At 42.6% G+C, this 15,197-nt stretch overlaps 32 non-coding genes across 32 annotated transcripts; all 32 read left to right on the top strand.

Annotated features, from left to right (window-relative positions):
• The first annotated feature begins 170 nt into the window (after nucleotides 1–170).
• Nucleotides 171–289, top strand: LOC134112981 (5S ribosomal RNA). Its single transcript, XR_009946304.1, has one exon. It is a non-coding gene; the product is annotated as a 5S ribosomal RNA (ribosomal RNA).
• A 344-nt stretch (nucleotides 290–633) lies between these two features.
• LOC134112797 (5S ribosomal RNA) lies at nucleotides 634–752 on the top strand. Its single transcript, XR_009946120.1, has one exon. It is a non-coding gene; the product is annotated as a 5S ribosomal RNA (ribosomal RNA).
• Nucleotides 753–1,096: 344 nt separating this feature from the next.
• LOC134112796 (5S ribosomal RNA) lies at nucleotides 1,097–1,215 on the top strand. Its single transcript, XR_009946119.1, has one exon. It is a non-coding gene; the product is annotated as a 5S ribosomal RNA (ribosomal RNA).
• A 344-nt stretch (nucleotides 1,216–1,559) lies between these two features.
• LOC134112794 (5S ribosomal RNA) lies at nucleotides 1,560–1,678 on the top strand. The gene has a single exon (XR_009946117.1). It is a non-coding gene; the product is annotated as a 5S ribosomal RNA (ribosomal RNA).
• A 344-nt stretch (nucleotides 1,679–2,022) lies between these two features.
• LOC134112793 (5S ribosomal RNA) lies at nucleotides 2,023–2,141 on the top strand. Its single transcript, XR_009946116.1, has one exon. It is a non-coding gene; the product is annotated as a 5S ribosomal RNA (ribosomal RNA).
• A 344-nt stretch (nucleotides 2,142–2,485) lies between these two features.
• Nucleotides 2,486–2,604, top strand: LOC134112792 (5S ribosomal RNA). The gene has a single exon (XR_009946115.1). It is a non-coding gene; the product is annotated as a 5S ribosomal RNA (ribosomal RNA).
• A 395-nt stretch (nucleotides 2,605–2,999) lies between these two features.
• Nucleotides 3,000–3,118, top strand: LOC134113038 (5S ribosomal RNA). The gene has a single exon (XR_009946361.1). It is a non-coding gene; the product is annotated as a 5S ribosomal RNA (ribosomal RNA).
• Nucleotides 3,119–3,513: 395 nt separating this feature from the next.
• On the top strand, nucleotides 3,514–3,632 carry LOC134112791 (5S ribosomal RNA). Its single transcript, XR_009946114.1, has one exon. It is a non-coding gene; the product is annotated as a 5S ribosomal RNA (ribosomal RNA).
• Nucleotides 3,633–3,976: 344 nt separating this feature from the next.
• LOC134112790 (5S ribosomal RNA) lies at nucleotides 3,977–4,095 on the top strand. The gene has a single exon (XR_009946113.1). It is a non-coding gene; the product is annotated as a 5S ribosomal RNA (ribosomal RNA).
• Nucleotides 4,096–4,435: 340 nt separating this feature from the next.
• Nucleotides 4,436–4,554, top strand: LOC134112953 (5S ribosomal RNA). The gene has a single exon (XR_009946276.1). It is a non-coding gene; the product is annotated as a 5S ribosomal RNA (ribosomal RNA).
• A 344-nt stretch (nucleotides 4,555–4,898) lies between these two features.
• On the top strand, nucleotides 4,899–5,017 carry LOC134113019 (5S ribosomal RNA). The gene has a single exon (XR_009946342.1). It is a non-coding gene; the product is annotated as a 5S ribosomal RNA (ribosomal RNA).
• Nucleotides 5,018–5,356: 339 nt separating this feature from the next.
• LOC134112980 (5S ribosomal RNA) lies at nucleotides 5,357–5,475 on the top strand. Its single transcript, XR_009946303.1, has one exon. It is a non-coding gene; the product is annotated as a 5S ribosomal RNA (ribosomal RNA).
• A 344-nt stretch (nucleotides 5,476–5,819) lies between these two features.
• LOC134112789 (5S ribosomal RNA) lies at nucleotides 5,820–5,938 on the top strand. The gene has a single exon (XR_009946112.1). It is a non-coding gene; the product is annotated as a 5S ribosomal RNA (ribosomal RNA).
• Nucleotides 5,939–6,333: 395 nt separating this feature from the next.
• On the top strand, nucleotides 6,334–6,452 carry LOC134112788 (5S ribosomal RNA). Its single transcript, XR_009946111.1, has one exon. It is a non-coding gene; the product is annotated as a 5S ribosomal RNA (ribosomal RNA).
• Nucleotides 6,453–6,796: 344 nt separating this feature from the next.
• LOC134112787 (5S ribosomal RNA) lies at nucleotides 6,797–6,915 on the top strand. Its single transcript, XR_009946110.1, has one exon. It is a non-coding gene; the product is annotated as a 5S ribosomal RNA (ribosomal RNA).
• Nucleotides 6,916–7,259: 344 nt separating this feature from the next.
• On the top strand, nucleotides 7,260–7,378 carry LOC134112786 (5S ribosomal RNA). The gene has a single exon (XR_009946109.1). It is a non-coding gene; the product is annotated as a 5S ribosomal RNA (ribosomal RNA).
• A 344-nt stretch (nucleotides 7,379–7,722) lies between these two features.
• Nucleotides 7,723–7,841, top strand: LOC134112785 (5S ribosomal RNA). The gene has a single exon (XR_009946108.1). It is a non-coding gene; the product is annotated as a 5S ribosomal RNA (ribosomal RNA).
• Nucleotides 7,842–8,185: 344 nt separating this feature from the next.
• LOC134112783 (5S ribosomal RNA) lies at nucleotides 8,186–8,304 on the top strand. Its single transcript, XR_009946106.1, has one exon. It is a non-coding gene; the product is annotated as a 5S ribosomal RNA (ribosomal RNA).
• A 395-nt stretch (nucleotides 8,305–8,699) lies between these two features.
• On the top strand, nucleotides 8,700–8,818 carry LOC134112782 (5S ribosomal RNA). Its single transcript, XR_009946105.1, has one exon. It is a non-coding gene; the product is annotated as a 5S ribosomal RNA (ribosomal RNA).
• Nucleotides 8,819–9,162: 344 nt separating this feature from the next.
• Nucleotides 9,163–9,281, top strand: LOC134113018 (5S ribosomal RNA). Its single transcript, XR_009946341.1, has one exon. It is a non-coding gene; the product is annotated as a 5S ribosomal RNA (ribosomal RNA).
• A 339-nt stretch (nucleotides 9,282–9,620) lies between these two features.
• LOC134112979 (5S ribosomal RNA) lies at nucleotides 9,621–9,739 on the top strand. Its single transcript, XR_009946302.1, has one exon. It is a non-coding gene; the product is annotated as a 5S ribosomal RNA (ribosomal RNA).
• Nucleotides 9,740–10,083: 344 nt separating this feature from the next.
• Nucleotides 10,084–10,202, top strand: LOC134112781 (5S ribosomal RNA). The gene has a single exon (XR_009946104.1). It is a non-coding gene; the product is annotated as a 5S ribosomal RNA (ribosomal RNA).
• Nucleotides 10,203–10,597: 395 nt separating this feature from the next.
• On the top strand, nucleotides 10,598–10,716 carry LOC134112780 (5S ribosomal RNA). Its single transcript, XR_009946103.1, has one exon. It is a non-coding gene; the product is annotated as a 5S ribosomal RNA (ribosomal RNA).
• Nucleotides 10,717–11,060: 344 nt separating this feature from the next.
• Nucleotides 11,061–11,179, top strand: LOC134112779 (5S ribosomal RNA). The gene has a single exon (XR_009946102.1). It is a non-coding gene; the product is annotated as a 5S ribosomal RNA (ribosomal RNA).
• Nucleotides 11,180–11,523: 344 nt separating this feature from the next.
• On the top strand, nucleotides 11,524–11,642 carry LOC134112778 (5S ribosomal RNA). The gene has a single exon (XR_009946101.1). It is a non-coding gene; the product is annotated as a 5S ribosomal RNA (ribosomal RNA).
• Nucleotides 11,643–12,037: 395 nt separating this feature from the next.
• LOC134112777 (5S ribosomal RNA) lies at nucleotides 12,038–12,156 on the top strand. Its single transcript, XR_009946100.1, has one exon. It is a non-coding gene; the product is annotated as a 5S ribosomal RNA (ribosomal RNA).
• Nucleotides 12,157–12,496: 340 nt separating this feature from the next.
• Nucleotides 12,497–12,615, top strand: LOC134112952 (5S ribosomal RNA). Its single transcript, XR_009946275.1, has one exon. It is a non-coding gene; the product is annotated as a 5S ribosomal RNA (ribosomal RNA).
• A 344-nt stretch (nucleotides 12,616–12,959) lies between these two features.
• LOC134113017 (5S ribosomal RNA) lies at nucleotides 12,960–13,078 on the top strand. The gene has a single exon (XR_009946340.1). It is a non-coding gene; the product is annotated as a 5S ribosomal RNA (ribosomal RNA).
• A 339-nt stretch (nucleotides 13,079–13,417) lies between these two features.
• On the top strand, nucleotides 13,418–13,536 carry LOC134112978 (5S ribosomal RNA). Its single transcript, XR_009946301.1, has one exon. It is a non-coding gene; the product is annotated as a 5S ribosomal RNA (ribosomal RNA).
• A 344-nt stretch (nucleotides 13,537–13,880) lies between these two features.
• On the top strand, nucleotides 13,881–13,999 carry LOC134112776 (5S ribosomal RNA). Its single transcript, XR_009946099.1, has one exon. It is a non-coding gene; the product is annotated as a 5S ribosomal RNA (ribosomal RNA).
• Nucleotides 14,000–14,394: 395 nt separating this feature from the next.
• On the top strand, nucleotides 14,395–14,513 carry LOC134112775 (5S ribosomal RNA). Its single transcript, XR_009946098.1, has one exon. It is a non-coding gene; the product is annotated as a 5S ribosomal RNA (ribosomal RNA).
• Nucleotides 14,514–14,857: 344 nt separating this feature from the next.
• LOC134112774 (5S ribosomal RNA) lies at nucleotides 14,858–14,976 on the top strand. The gene has a single exon (XR_009946097.1). It is a non-coding gene; the product is annotated as a 5S ribosomal RNA (ribosomal RNA).
• Nucleotides 14,977–15,197: the final 221 nt, after the last annotated feature.

Genomic DNA, 15,197 nt, shown 5'->3' with positions numbered 1-15,197 from the left:
ACCGATTGGCTGGGACTCCTGGGCGGGTCTTCTCTAGTCCATCCAATTTTCGGCATGGGATGTCACAGCCTTCTTTGCATACCCTTATTTAACCCACACAAAGATGCCAACGGCAGGCGTGTCATAATTCATTGACGCATTATAAAGGATTAGGAAAAAGATAAAAAGCAGCTTACGGCCATACCTCTCTGGTTCCGCTCGATCTCGTCTGATCTCGGAAGCTAAGCAGAGCAGGGCCTGGTTAGTACCTGGATGGAAGACCGCCTGGGAATCTCAGGTGCCGTAAGCTTTTTCACTTCTCTCTCCGAAAGCCGCCGAGCGCCGCAGATTGTACACCTGTTTTAACGTTGGATATGAAAGGAAATTAGACAATATTATCCAAAATGATTCCGTTTCATGGTTGCTAAATTAGTGTTGATCAACATTTACGATTGGCATACTATTGTTTGTAATTTAGCCGTTGAAATACAGGTGCTAACCCAACATGTTAGAATTGCCAGTGAAGAAAAGTAAAGTTACCTTCAGGCTTTAGGAACCTCTCTTGCCAATGCTAAGAACTGCTTCAATTTTAGAAAAAGAAACTTCTGATTATCTTTGACACGTTTTAAAGGATTAGGAAAAAGATGAAAAGCAGCTTACGGCCATACCTCTCTGGTTCCGCCCGATCTCGTCTGATCTCGGAAGCTAAGCAGAGCAGGGCCTGGTTAGTACCTGGATGGAAGACCGCCTGGGAATCCCAGGTGCCGTAAGCTTTTTCACTTCTCTCTCCGAAAGCCGCCCAGCGCCGTAGATTGTACACCTGTTTTAAAGTTGGATATGAAAGGAAATTAGACAATATTATCCAAAATGATTCCGTTTCATGATTGCTAAATTAGTGTTGATCAACATTTACGATTGGCATACTATTGTTTGTAATTTAGCCGTTGAAATACAGGTGCTAACCCAACATGTTAGAATTGCCAGTGAAGAAAAGTAAAGTTACCTTCAGGCTTTAGGAACCTCTCTTGCCAATGCTAAGAACTGCTTCAATTTTAGAAAAAGAAACTTCTGATTATCTTTGACACGTTTTAAAGGATTAGGAAAAAGATGAAAAGCAGCTTACGGCCATACCTCTCTGGTTCCGCCCGATCTCGTCTGATCTCGGAAGCTAAGCAGAGCAGGGCCTGGTTAGTACCTGGATGGAAGACCGCCTGGGAATCCCAGGTGCCGTAAGCTTTTTCACTTCTCTCTCCGAAAGCCGCCCAGCGCCGTAGATTGTACACCTGTTTTAAAGTTGGATATGAAAGGAAATTAGACAATATTATCCAAAATGATTCCGTTTCATGATTGCTAAATTAGTGTTGATCAACATTTACGATTGGCATACTATTGTTTGTAATTTAGCCGTTGAAATACAGGTGCTAACCCAACATGTTAGAATTGCCAGTGAAGAAAAGTAAAGTTACCTTCAGGCTTTAGGAACCTCTCTTGCCAATGCTAAGAACTGCTTCAATTTTAGAAAAAGAAACTTCTGATTATCTTTGACACGTTTTAAAGGATTAGGAAAAAGATGAAAAGCAGCTTACGGCCATACCTCTCTGGTTCCGCCCGATCTCGTCTGATCTCGGAAGCTAAGCAGAGCAGGGCCTGGTTAGTACCTGGATGGAAGACCGCCTGGGAATCCCAGGTGCCGTAAGCTTTTTCACTTCTCTCTCCGAAAGCCGCCCAGCGCCGTAGATTGTACACCTGTTTTAAAGTTGGATATGAAAGGAAATTAGACAATATTATCCAAAATGATTCCGTTTCATGATTGCTAAATTAGTGTTGATCAACATTTACGATTGGCATACTATTGTTTGTAATTTAGCCGTTGAAATACAGGTGCTAACCCAACATGTTAGAATTGCCAGTGAAGAAAAGTAAAGTTACCTTCAGGCTTTAGGAACCTCTCTTGCCAATGCTAAGAACTGCTTCAATTTTAGAAAAAGAAACTTCTGATTATCTTTGACACGTTTTAAAGGATTAGGAAAAAGATGAAAAGCAGCTTACGGCCATACCTCTCTGGTTCCGCCCGATCTCGTCTGATCTCGGAAGCTAAGCAGAGCAGGGCCTGGTTAGTACCTGGATGGAAGACCGCCTGGGAATCCCAGGTGCCGTAAGCTTTTTCACTTCTCTCTCCGAAAGCCGCCCAGCGCCGTAGATTGTACACCTGTTTTAAAGTTGGATATGAAAGGAAATTAGACAATATTATCCAAAATGATTCCGTTTCATGATTGCTAAATTAGTGTTGATCAACATTTACGATTGGCATACTATTGTTTGTAATTTAGCCGTTGAAATACAGGTGCTAACCCAACATGTTAGAATTGCCAGTGAAGAAAAGTAAAGTTACCTTCAGGCTTTAGGAACCTCTCTTGCCAATGCTAAGAACTGCTTCAATTTTAGAAAAAGAAACTTCTGATTATCTTTGACACGTTTTAAAGGATTAGGAAAAAGATGAAAAGCAGCTTACGGCCATACCTCTCTGGTTCCGCCCGATCTCGTCTGATCTCGGAAGCTAAGCAGAGCAGGGCCTGGTTAGTACCTGGATGGAAGACCGCCTGGGAATCCCAGGTGCCGTAAGCTTTTTCACTTCTCTCTCCGAAAGCCGCCGAGCGCCGCAGATTGTACACCTACAAATTACAAAAAGAATATCACATTGTTGAAGAGATGCATGTTTAGTGTTGTTTTAACGTTGGATATGAAAGGAAATTAGACAATATTATCCAAAATGATTCCGTTTCATGATTGCTAAATTAGTGTTGATCAACATTTACGATTGGCATACTATTGTTTGTAATTTAGCCGTTGAAATACAGGTGCTAACCCAACATGTTAGAATTGCCAGTGAAGAAAAGTAAAGTTACCTTCAGGCTTTAGGAACCTCTCTTGCCAATGCTAAGAACTGCTTCAATTTTAGAAAAAGAAACTTGTGATTATCTTTGACACGTTTTAAAGGATTAGGAAAAAGATGAAAAGCAGCTTACGGCCATACCTCTCTGGTTCCGCCCGATCTTGTCTGATCTCGGAAGCTAAGCAGAGCAGGGCCTGGTTAGTACCTGGATGGAAGACCGCCTGGGAATCCCAGGTGCCGTAAGCTTTTTCACTTCTCTCTCCGAAAGCCGCCGAGCGCCGCAGATTGTACACCTACAAATTACAAAAAGAATATCACATTGTTGAAGAGATGCATGTTTAGTGTTGTTTTAACGTTGGATACGAAAGGAAATTAGACAATATTATCCAAAATGATTCCGTTTCATGATTGCTAAATTAGTGTTGATCAACATTTACGATTGGCATACTATTGTTTGTAATTTAGCCGTTGAAATACAGGTGCTAACCCAACATGTTAGAATTGCCAGTGAAGAAAAGTAAAGTTACCTTCAGGCTTTAGGAACCTCTCTTGCCAATGCTAAGAACTGCTTCAATTTTAGAAAAAGAAACTTCTGATTATCTTTGACACGTTTTAAAGGATTAGGAAAAAGATGAAAAGCAGCTTACGGCCATACCTCTCTGGTTCCGCCCGATCTCGTCTGATCTCGGAAGCTAAGCAGAGCAGGGCCTGGTTAGTACCTGGATGGAAGACCGCCTGGGAATCCCAGGTGCCGTAAGCTTTTTCACTTCTCTCTCCGAAAGCCGCCCAGTGCCGTAGATTGTACACCTGTTTTAAAGTTGGATATGAAAGGAAATTAGACAATATTATCCAAAATGATTCCGTTTCATGATTGCTAAATTAGTGTTGATCAACATTTACGATTGGCATACTATTGTTTGTAATTTAGCCGTTGAAATACAGGTGCTAACCCAACATGTTAGAATTGCCAGTGAAGAAAAGTAAAGTTACCTTCAGGCTTTAGGAACCTCTCTTGCCAATGCTAAGAACTGCTTCAATTTTAGAAAAAGAAACTTCTGATTATCTTTGACACGTTTTAAAGGATTAGGAAAAAGATAAAAAGCAGCTTACGGCCATACCTCTCTGGTTCCGCCCGATCTCGTCTGATCTCGGAAGCTAAGCAGAGCAGGGCCTGGTTAGTACCTGGATGGAAGACCGCCTGGGAATCCCAGGTGCCGTAAGCTTTTTCACTTCTCTCTCTGAAAGCCGCCCAGCGCAGTAGATTGTACACCTACACAATTGTAAAAAAAAATTTACATTGTAGAAGAGATGCAATAGGAAGAAGATGAAAGGTGGCTTACGTCCATACCATCGTCAGGCCATTTGAGGTGGCGGGGACTGCAATGGCCATTCACCGATTGGCTGGGACCCCTGGGCGGGTCTTCTCTAGTCCATCCAATTTTCGGCATGGGATGTCACAGCCTTCTTTGCATACCCTTATTTAACCCACACAAAGATGCCAACGGCAGGCGTGTCATAATTCATTGACGCATTATAAAGGATTAGGGAAAAGATAAAAAGCAAGCTCACGGCCATACCTCTCTGGTTCCGCCCGATCTCGTCTGATCTCGGAAGCTAAGCAGAGCAGGGCCTGGTTAGTACCTGGATGGAAGACCGCCTGGGAATCCCAGGTGCCGTAAGCTTTTTCACTTCTCTCTCCGAAAGCCGCCGAGCGCCGCAGATTGTACACCTGTTTTAACGTTGGATATGAAAGGAAATTAGACAATATTATCCAAAATGATTCCGTTTCATGATTGCTAAATCAGTGTTGATCAACATCTACGATTGGCATACTATTGTTTGTAATTTAGCCGTTGAAATACAGGTGCTAACCCAACATGTTAGAATTGCCAGTGAAGAAAAGTAAAGTTACCTTCAGGCTTTAGGAACCTCTCTTGCCAATGCTAAGAACTGCTTCAATTTTAGAAAAAGAAACTTCTGATTAACTTTGACACGTTTTAAAGGATTAGGAAAAAGATGAAAAGCAGCTTACGGCCATACCTCTCTGGTTCCGCCCGATCTCGTCTGATCTCGGAAGCTAAGCAGAGCAGGGCCTGGTTAGTACCTGGATGGAAGACCGCCTGGGAATCCCAGGTGCCGTAAGGTTTTTCACTTCTCTCTCTGAAAGCCGCCCAGCGCCGTAGCTTGTACACCTACACAATTGTAAAAAGTTTATCACATTGTAGAAGAGATGCAATAGGAAGAAGATGAAAGGTGGCTTACGTCCATACCATCGTCAGGCCATTTGAGGTGGCGGGGACTGCAATGGCCATTCACCGATTGGCTGGGACTCCTGGGCGGGTCTTCTCTAGTCCATCCAATTTTCGGCATGGGATGTCACAGCCTTCTTTGCATACCCTTATTTAACCCACACAAAGATGCCAACGGCAGGCGTGTCATAATTCATTGACGCATTATAAAGGATTAGGAAAAAGATAAAAAGCAGCTTACGGCCATACCTCTCTGGTTCCGCTCGATCTCGTCTGATCTCGGAAGCTAAGCAGAGCAGGGCCTGGTTAGTACCTGGATGGAAGACCGCCTGGGAATCTCAGGTGCCGTAAGCTTTTTCACTTCTCTCTCCGAAAGCCGCCGAGCGCCGCAGATTGTACACCTGTTTTAACGTTGGATATGAAAGGCAATTAGACAAAATTATCCAAAATGATTCCGTTTCATGGTTGCTAAATTAGTGTTGATCAACATTTACGATTGGCATACTATTGTTTGTAATTTAGCCGTTGAAATACAGGTGCTAACCCAACATGTTAGAATTGCCAGTGAAGAAAAGTAAAGTTACCTTCAGGCTTTAGGAACCTCTCTTGCCAATGCTAAGAACTGCTTCAATTTTAGAAAAAGAAACTTCTGATTATCTTTGACACGTTTTAAAGGATTAGGAAAAAGATGAAAAGCAGCTTACGGCCATACCTCTCTGGTTCCGCCCGATCTCGTCTGATCTCGGAAGCTAAGCAGAGCAGGGCCTGGTTAGTACCTGGATGGAAGACCGCCTGGGAATCCCAGGTGCCGTAAGCTTTTTCACTTCTCTCACCGAAAGCCGCCGAGCGCCGCAGATTGTACACCTACAAATTACAAAAAGAATATCACATTGTTGAAGAGATGCATGTTTAGTGTTGTTTTAACGTTGGATATGAAAGGAAATTAGACAATATTATCCAAAATGATTCCGTTTCATGATTGCTAAATTAGTGTTGATCAACATTTACGATTGGCATACTATTGTTTGTAATTTAGCCGTTGAAATACAGGTGCTAACCCAACATGTTAGAATTGCCAGTGAAGAAAAGTAAAGTTACCTTCAGGCTTTAGGAACCTCTCTTGCCAATGCTAAGAACTGCTTCAATTTTAGAAAAAGAAACTTCTGATTATCTTTGACACGTTTTAAAGGATTAGGAAAAAGATGAAAAGCAGCTTACGGCCATACCTCTCTGGTTCCGCCCGATCTCGTCTGATCTCGGAAGCTAAGCAGAGCAGGGCCTGGTTAGTACCTGGATGGAAGACCGCCTGGGAATCCCAGGTGCCGTAAGCTTTTTCACTTCTCTCTCCGAAAGCCGCCCAGCGCCGTAGATTGTACACCTGTTTTAAAGTTGGATATGAAAGGAAATTAGACAATATTATCCAAAATGATTCCGTTTCATGATTGCTAAATTAGTGTTGATCAACATTTACGATTGGCATACTATTGTTTGTAATTTAGCCGTTGAAATACAGGTGCTAACCCAACATGTTAGAATTGCCAGTGAAGAAAAGTAAAGTTACCTTCAGGCTTTAGGAACCTCTCTTGCCAATGCTAAGAACTGCTTCAATTTTAGAAAAAGAAACTTCTGATTATCTTTGACACGTTTTAAAGGATTAGGAAAAAGATGAAAAGCAGCTTACGGCCATACCTCTCTGGTTCCGCCCGATCTCGTCTGATCTCGGAAGCTAAGCAGAGCAGGGCCTGGTTAGTACCTGGATGGAAGACCGCCTGGGAATCCCAGGTGCCGTAAGCTTTTTCACTTCTCTCTCCGAAAGCCGCCCAGCGCCGTAGATTGTACACCTGTTTTAAAGTTGGATATGAAAGGAAATTAGACAATATTATCCAAAATGATTCCGTTTCATGATTGCTAAATTAGTGTTGATCAACATTTACGATTGGCATACTATTGTTTGTAATTTAGCCGTTGAAATACAGGTGCTAACCCAACATGTTAGAATTGCCAGTGAAGAAAAGTAAAGTTACCTTCAGGCTTTAGGAACCTCTCTTGCCAATGCTAAGAACTGCTTCAATTTTAGAAAAAGAAACTTCTGATTATCTTTGACACGTTTTAAAGGATTAGGAAAAAGATGAAAAGCAGCTTACGGCCATACCTCTCTGGTTCCGCCCGATCTCGTCTGATCTCGGAAGCTAAGCAGAGCAGGGCCTGGTTAGTACCTGGATGGAAGACCGCCTGGGAATCCCAGGTGCCGTAAGCTTTTTCACTTCTCTCTCCGAAAGCCGCCCAGCGCCGTAGATTGTACACCTGTTTTAAAGTTGGATATGAAAGGAAATTAGACAATATTATCCAAAATGATTCCGTTTCATGATTGCTAAATTAGTGTTGATCAACATTTACGATTGGCATACTATTGTTTGTAATTTAGCCGTTGAAATACAGGTGCTAACCCAACATGTTAGAATTGCCAGTGAAGAAAAGTAAAGTTACCTTCAGGCTTTAGGAACCTCTCTTGCCAATGCTAAGAACTGCTTCAATTTTAGAAAAAGAAACTTCTGATTATCTTTGACACGTTTTAAAGGATTAGGAAAAAGATGAAAAGCAGCTTACGGCCATACCTCTCTGGTTCCGCCCGATCTCGTCTGATCTCGGAAGCTAAGCAGAGCAGGGCCTGGTTAGTACCTGGATGGAAGACCGCCTGGGAATCCCAGGTGCCGTAAGCTTTTTCACTTCTCTCTCCGAAAGCCGCCCAGCGCCGTAGATTGTACACCTGTTTTAAAGTTGGATATGAAAGGAAATTAGACAATATTATCCAAAATGATTCCGTTTCATGATTGCTAAATTAGTGTTGATCAACATTTACGATTGGCATACTATTGTTTGTAATTTAGCCGTTGAAATACAGGTGCTAACCCAACATGTTAGAATTGCCAGTGAAGAAAAGTAAAGTTACCTTCAGGCTTTAGGAACCTCTCTTGCCAATGCTAAGAACTGCTTCAATTTTAGAAAAAGAAACTTCTGATTATCTTTGACACGTTTTAAAGGATTAGGAAAAAGATGAAAAGCAGCTTACGGCCATACCTCTCTGGTTCCGCCCGATCTCGTCTGATCTCGGAAGCTAAGCAGAGCAGGGCCTGGTTAGTACCTGGATGGAAGACCGCCTGGGAATCCCAGGTGCCGTAAGCTTTTTCACTTCTCTCTCCGAAAGCCGCCGAGCGCCGCAGATTGTACACCTACAAATTACAAAAAGAATATCACATTGTTGAAGAGATGCATGTTTAGTGTTGTTTTAACGTTGGATATGAAAGGAAATTAGACAATATTATCCAAAATGATTCCGTTTCATGATTGCTAAATTAGTGTTGATCAACATTTACGATTGGCATACTATTGTTTGTAATTTAGCCGTTGAAATACAGGTGCTAACCCAACATGTTAGAATTGCCAGTGAAGAAAAGTAAAGTTACCTTCAGGCTTTAGGAACCTCTCTTGCCAATGCTAAGAACTGCTTCAATTTTAGAAAAAGAAACTTCTGATTATCTTTGACACGTTTTAAAGGATTAGGAAAAAGATGAAAAGCAGCTTACGGCCATACCTCTCTGGTTCCGCCCGATCTCGTCTGATCTCGGAAGCTAAGCAGAGCAGGGCCTGGTTAGTACCTGGATGGAAGACCGCCTGGGAATCCCAGGTGCCGTAAGCTTTTTCACTTCTCTCTCCGAAAGCCGCCCAGCGCCGTAGATTGTACACCTGTTTTAAAGTTGGATATGAAAGGAAATTAGACAATATTATCCAAAATGATTCCGTTTCATGATTGCTAAATTAGTGTTGATCAACATTTACGATTGGCATACTATTGTTTGTAATTTAGCCGTTGAAATACAGGTGCTAACCCAACATGTTAGAATTGCCAGTGAAGAAAAGTAAAGTTACCTTCAGGCTTTAGGAACCTCTCTTGCCAATGCTAAGAACTGCTTCAATTTTAGAAAAAGAAACTTCTGATTAACTTTGACACGTTTTAAAGGATTAGGAAAAAGATGAAAAGCAGCTTACGGCCATACCTCTCTGGTTCCGCCCGATCTCGTCTGATCTCGGAAGCTAAGCAGAGCAGGGCCTGGTTAGTACCTGGATGGAAGACCGCCTGGGAATCCCAGGTGCCGTAAGGTTTTTCACTTCTCTCTCTGAAAGCCGCCCAGCGCCGTAGCTTGTACACCTACACAATTGTAAAAAGTTTATCACATTGTAGAAGAGATGCAATAGGAAGAAGATGAAAGGTGGCTTACGTCCATACCATCGTCAGGCCATTTGAGGTGGCGGGGACTGCAATGGCCATTCACCGATTGGCTGGGACTCCTGGGCGGGTCTTCTCTAGTCCATCCAATTTTCGGCATGGGATGTCACAGCCTTCTTTGCATACCCTTATTTAACCCACACAAAGATGCCAACGGCAGGCGTGTCATAATTCATTGACGCATTATAAAGGATTAGGAAAAAGATAAAAAGCAGCTTACGGCCATACCTCTCTGGTTCCGCTCGATCTCGTCTGATCTCGGAAGCTAAGCAGAGCAGGGCCTGGTTAGTACCTGGATGGAAGACCGCCTGGGAATCTCAGGTGCCGTAAGCTTTTTCACTTCTCTCTCCGAAAGCCGCCGAGCGCCGCAGATTGTACACCTGTTTTAACGTTGGATATGAAAGGCAATTAGACAAAATTATCCAAAATGATTCCGTTTCATGGTTGCTAAATTAGTGTTGATCAACATTTACGATTGGCATACTATTGTTTGTAATTTAGCCGTTGAAATACAGGTGCTAACCCAACATGTTAGAATTGCCAGTGAAGAAAAGTAAAGTTACCTTCAGGCTTTAGGAACCTCTCTTGCCAATGCTAAGAACTGCTTCAATTTTAGAAAAAGAAACTTCTGATTATCTTTGACACGTTTTAAAGGATTAGGAAAAAGATGAAAAGCAGCTTACGGCCATACCTCTCTGGTTCCGCCCGATCTCGTCTGATCTCGGAAGCTAAGCAGAGCAGGGCCTGGTTAGTACCTGGATGGAAGACCGCCTGGGAATCCCAGGTGCCGTAAGCTTTTTCACTTCTCTCACCGAAAGCCGCCGAGCGCCGCAGATTGTACACCTACAAATTACAAAAAGAATATCACATTGTTGAAGAGATGCATGTTTAGTGTTGTTTTAACGTTGGATATGAAAGGAAATTAGACAATATTATCCAAAATGATTCCGTTTCATGATTGCTAAATTAGTGTTGATCAACATTTACGATTGGCATACTATTGTTTGTAATTTAGCCGTTGAAATACAGGTGCTAACCCAACATGTTAGAATTGCCAGTGAAGAAAAGTAAAGTTACCTTCAGGCTTTAGGAACCTCTCTTGCCAATGCTAAGAACTGCTTCAATTTTAGAAAAAGAAACTTCTGATTATCTTTGACACGTTTTAAAGGATTAGGAAAAAGATGAAAAGCAGCTTACGGCCATACCTCTCTGGTTCCGCCCGATCTCGTCTGATCTCGGAAGCTAAGCAGAGCAGGGCCTGGTTAGTACCTGGATGGAAGACCGCCTGGGAATCCCAGGTGCCGTAAGCTTTTTCACTTCTCTCTCCGAAAGCCGCCCAGCGCCGTAGATTGTACACCTGTTTTAAAGTTGGATATGAAAGGAAATTAGACAATATTATCCAAAATGATTCCGTTTCATGATTGCTAAATTAGTGTTGATCAACATTTACGATTGGCATACTATTGTTTGTAATTTAGCCGTTGAAATACAGGTGCTAACCCAACATGTTAGAATTGCCAGTGAAGAAAAGTAAAGTTACCTTCAGGCTTTAGGAACCTCTCTTGCCAATGCTAAGAACTGCTTCAATTTTAGAAAAAGAAACTTCTGATTATCTTTGACACGTTTTAAAGGATTAGGAAAAAGATGAAAAGCAGCTTACGGCCATACCTCTCTGGTTCCGCCCGATCTCGTCTGATCTCGGAAGCTAAGCAGAGCAGGGCCTGGTTAGTACCTGGATGGAAGACCGCCTGGGAATCCCAGGTGCCGTAAGCTTTTTCACTTCTCTCTCCGAAAGCCGCCCAGCGCCGTAGATTGTACACCTGTTTTAAAGTTGGATATGAAAGGAAATTAGACAATATTATCCAAAATGATTCCGTTTCATGATTGCTAAATTAGTGTTGATCAACATTTACGATTGGCATACTATTGTTTGTAATTTAGCCGTTGAAATACAGGTGCTAACCCAACATGTTAGAATTGCCAGTGAAGAAAAGTAAAGTTACCTTCAGGCTTTAGGAACCTCTCTTGCCAATGCTAAGAACTGCTTCAATTTTAGAAAAAGAAACTTCTGATTATCTTTGACACGTTTTAAAGGATTAGGAAAAAGATGAAAAGCAGCTTACGGCCATACCTCTCTGGTTCCGCCCGATCTCGTCTGATCTCGGAAGCTAAGCAGAGCAGGGCCTGGTTAGTACCTGGATGGAAGACCGCCTGGGAATCCCAGGTGCCGTAAGCTTTTTCACTTCTCTCACCGAAAGCCGCCGAGCGCCGCAGATTGTACACCTACAAATTACAAAAAGAATATCACATTGTTGAAGAGATGCATGTTTAGTGTTGTTTTAACGTTGGATATGAAAGGAAATTAGACAATATTATCCAAAATGATTCCGTTTCATGATTGCTAAATTAGTGTTGATCAACATTTACGATTGGCATACTATTGTTTGTAATTTAGCCGTTGAAATACAGGTGCTAACCCAACATGTTAGAATTGCCAGTGAAGAAAAGTAAAGTTACCTTCAGGCTTTAGGAACCTCTCTTGCCAATGCTAAGAACTGCTTCAATTTTAGAAAAAGAAACTTCTGATTATCTTTGACACGTTTTAAAGGATTAGGAAAAAGATAAAAAGCAGCTTACGGCCATACCTCTCTGGTTCCGCCCGATCTCGTCTGATCTCGGAAGCTAAGCAGAGCAGGGCCTGGTTAGTACCTGGATGGAAGACCGCCTGGGAATCCCAGGTGCCGTAAGCTTTTTCACTTCTCTCTCTGAAAGCCGCCCAGCGCAGTAGATTGTACACCTACACAATTGTAAAAAAAAATTTACATTGTAGAAGAGATGCAATAGGAAGAAGATGAAAGGTGGCTTACGTCCATACCATCGTCAGGCCATTTGAGGTGGCGGGGACTGCAATGGCCATTCACCGATTGGCTGGGACCCCTGGGCGGGTCTTCTCTAGTCCATCCAATTTTCGGCATGGGATGTCACAGCCTTCTTTGCATACCCTTATTTAACCCACACAAAGATGCCAACGGCAGGCGTGTCATAATTCATTGACGCATTATAAAGGATTAGGGAAAAGATAAAAAGCAAGCTCACGGCCATACCTCTCTGGTTCCGCCCGATCTCGTCTGATCTCGGAAGCTAAGCAGAGCAGGGCCTGGTTAGTACCTGGATGGAAGACCGCCTGGGAATCCCAGGTGCCGTAAGCTTTTTCACTTCTCTCTCCGAAAGCCGCCGAGCGCCGCAGATTGTACACCTGTTTTAACGTTGGATATGAAAGGAAATTAGACAATATTATCCAAAATGATTCCGTTTCATGATTGCTAAATCAGTGTTGATCAACATCTACGATTGGCATACTATTGTTTGTAATTTAGCCGTTGAAATACAGGTGCTAACCCAACATGTTAGAATTGCCAGTGAAGAAAAGTAAAGTTACCTTCAGGCTTTAGGAACCTCTCTTGCCAATGCTAAGAACTGCTTCAATTTTAGAAAAAGAAACTTCTGATTAACTTTGACACGTTTTAAAGGATTAGGAAAAAGATGAAAAGCAGCTTACGGCCATACCTCTCTGGTTCCGCCCGATCTCGTCTGATCTCGGAAGCTAAGCAGAGCAGGGCCTGGTTAGTACCTGGATGGAAGACCGCCTGGGAATCCCAGGTGCCGTAAGGTTTTTCACTTCTCTCTCTGAAAGCCGCCCAGCGCCGTAGCTTGTACACCTACACAATTGTAAAAAGTTTATCACATTGTAGAAGAGATGCAATAGGAAGAAGATGAAAGGTGGCTTACGTCCATACCATCGTCAGGCCATTTGAGGTGGCGGGGACTGCAATGGCCATTCACCGATTGGCTGGGACTCCTGGGCGGGTCTTCTCTAGTCCATCCAATTTTCGGCATGGGATGTCACAGCCTTCTTTGCATACCCTTATTTAACCCACACAAAGATGCCAACGGCAGGCGTGTCATAATTCATTGACGCATTATAAAGGATTAGGAAAAAGATAAAAAGCAGCTTACGGCCATACCTCTCTGGTTCCGCTCGATCTCGTCTGATCTCGGAAGCTAAGCAGAGCAGGGCCTGGTTAGTACCTGGATGGAAGACCGCCTGGGAATCTCAGGTGCCGTAAGCTTTTTCACTTCTCTCTCCGAAAGCCGCCGAGCGCCGCAGATTGTACACCTGTTTTAACGTTGGATATGAAAGGCAATTAGACAAAATTATCCAAAATGATTCCGTTTCATGGTTGCTAAATTAGTGTTGATCAACATTTACGATTGGCATACTATTGTTTGTAATTTAGCCGTTGAAATACAGGTGCTAACCCAACATGTTAGAATTGCCAGTGAAGAAAAGTAAAGTTACCTTCAGGCTTTAGGAACCTCTCTTGCCAATGCTAAGAACTGCTTCAATTTTAGAAAAAGAAACTTCTGATTATCTTTGACACGTTTTAAAGGATTAGGAAAAAGATGAAAAGCAGCTTACGGCCATACCTCTCTGGTTCCGCCCGATCTCGTCTGATCTCGGAAGCTAAGCAGAGCAGGGCCTGGTTAGTACCTGGATGGAAGACCGCCTGGGAATCCCAGGTGCCGTAAGCTTTTTCACTTCTCTCTCCGAAAGCCGCCGAGCGCCGCAGATTGTACACCTACAAATTACAAAAAGAATATCACATTGTTGAAGAGATGCATGTTTAGTGTTGTTTTAACGTTGGATATGAAAGGAAATTAGACAATATTATCCAAAATGATTCCGTTTCATGATTGCTAAATTAGTGTTGATCAACATTTACGATTGGCATACTATTGTTTGTAATTTAGCCGTTGAAATACAGGTGCTAACCCAACATGTTAGAATTGCCAGTGAAGAAAAGTAAAGTTACCTTCAGGCTTTAGGAACCTCTCTTGCCAATGCTAAGAACTGCTTCAATTTTAGAAAAAGAAACTTCTGATTATCTTTGACACGTTTTAAAGGATTAGGAAAAAGATGAAAAGCAGCTTACGGCCATACCTCTCTGGTTCCGCCCGATCTCGTCTGATCTCGGAAGCTAAGCAGAGCAGGGCCTGGTTAGTACCTGGATGGAAGACCGCCTGGGAATCCCAGGTGCCGTAAGCTTTTTCACTTCTCTCTCCGAAAGCCGCCCAGCGCCGTAGATTGTACACCTGTTTTAAAGTTGGATATGAAAGGAAATTAGACAATATTATCCAAAATGATTCCGTTTCATGATTGCTAAATTAGTGTTGATCAACATTTACGATTGGCATACTATTGTTTGTAATTTAGCCGTTGAAATACAGGTGCTAACCCAACATGTTAGAATTGCCAGTGAAGAAAAGTAAAGTTACCTTCAGGCTTTAGGAACCTCTCTTGCCAATGCTAAGAACTGCTTCAATTTTAGAAAAAGAAACTTCTGATTATCTTTGACACGTTTTAAAGGATTAGGAAAAAGATGAAAAGCAGCTTACGGCCATACCTCTCTGGTTCCGCCCGATCTCGTCTGATCTCGGAAGCTAAGCAGAGCAGGGCCTGGTTAGTACCTGGATGGAAGACCGCCTGGGAATCCCAGGTGCCGTAAGCTTTTTCACTTCTCTCTCCGAAAGCCGCCCAGCGCCGTAGATTGTACACCTGTTTTAAAGTTGGATATGAAAGGAAATTAGACAATATTATCCAAAATGATTCCGTTTCATGATTGCTAAATTAGTGTTGATCAACATTTACGATTGGCATACTATTGTTTGTAATTTAGCCGTTGAAATACAGGTGCTAACCCAACATGTTAGAATTGCCAGTGAAGAAAAG

Source organism: Pungitius pungitius, unplaced genomic scaffold, assembly GCF_949316345.1.
Source record: "Pungitius pungitius unplaced genomic scaffold, fPunPun2.1 scaffold_25, whole genome shotgun sequence".
NCBI classification, from domain to species: Eukaryota; Metazoa; Chordata; class Actinopteri; order Perciformes; family Gasterosteidae; genus Pungitius; species Pungitius pungitius.
Note: the sequence above shows the minus strand (reverse complement) of the source record. Positions and strands in the feature narration are given on the sequence as shown.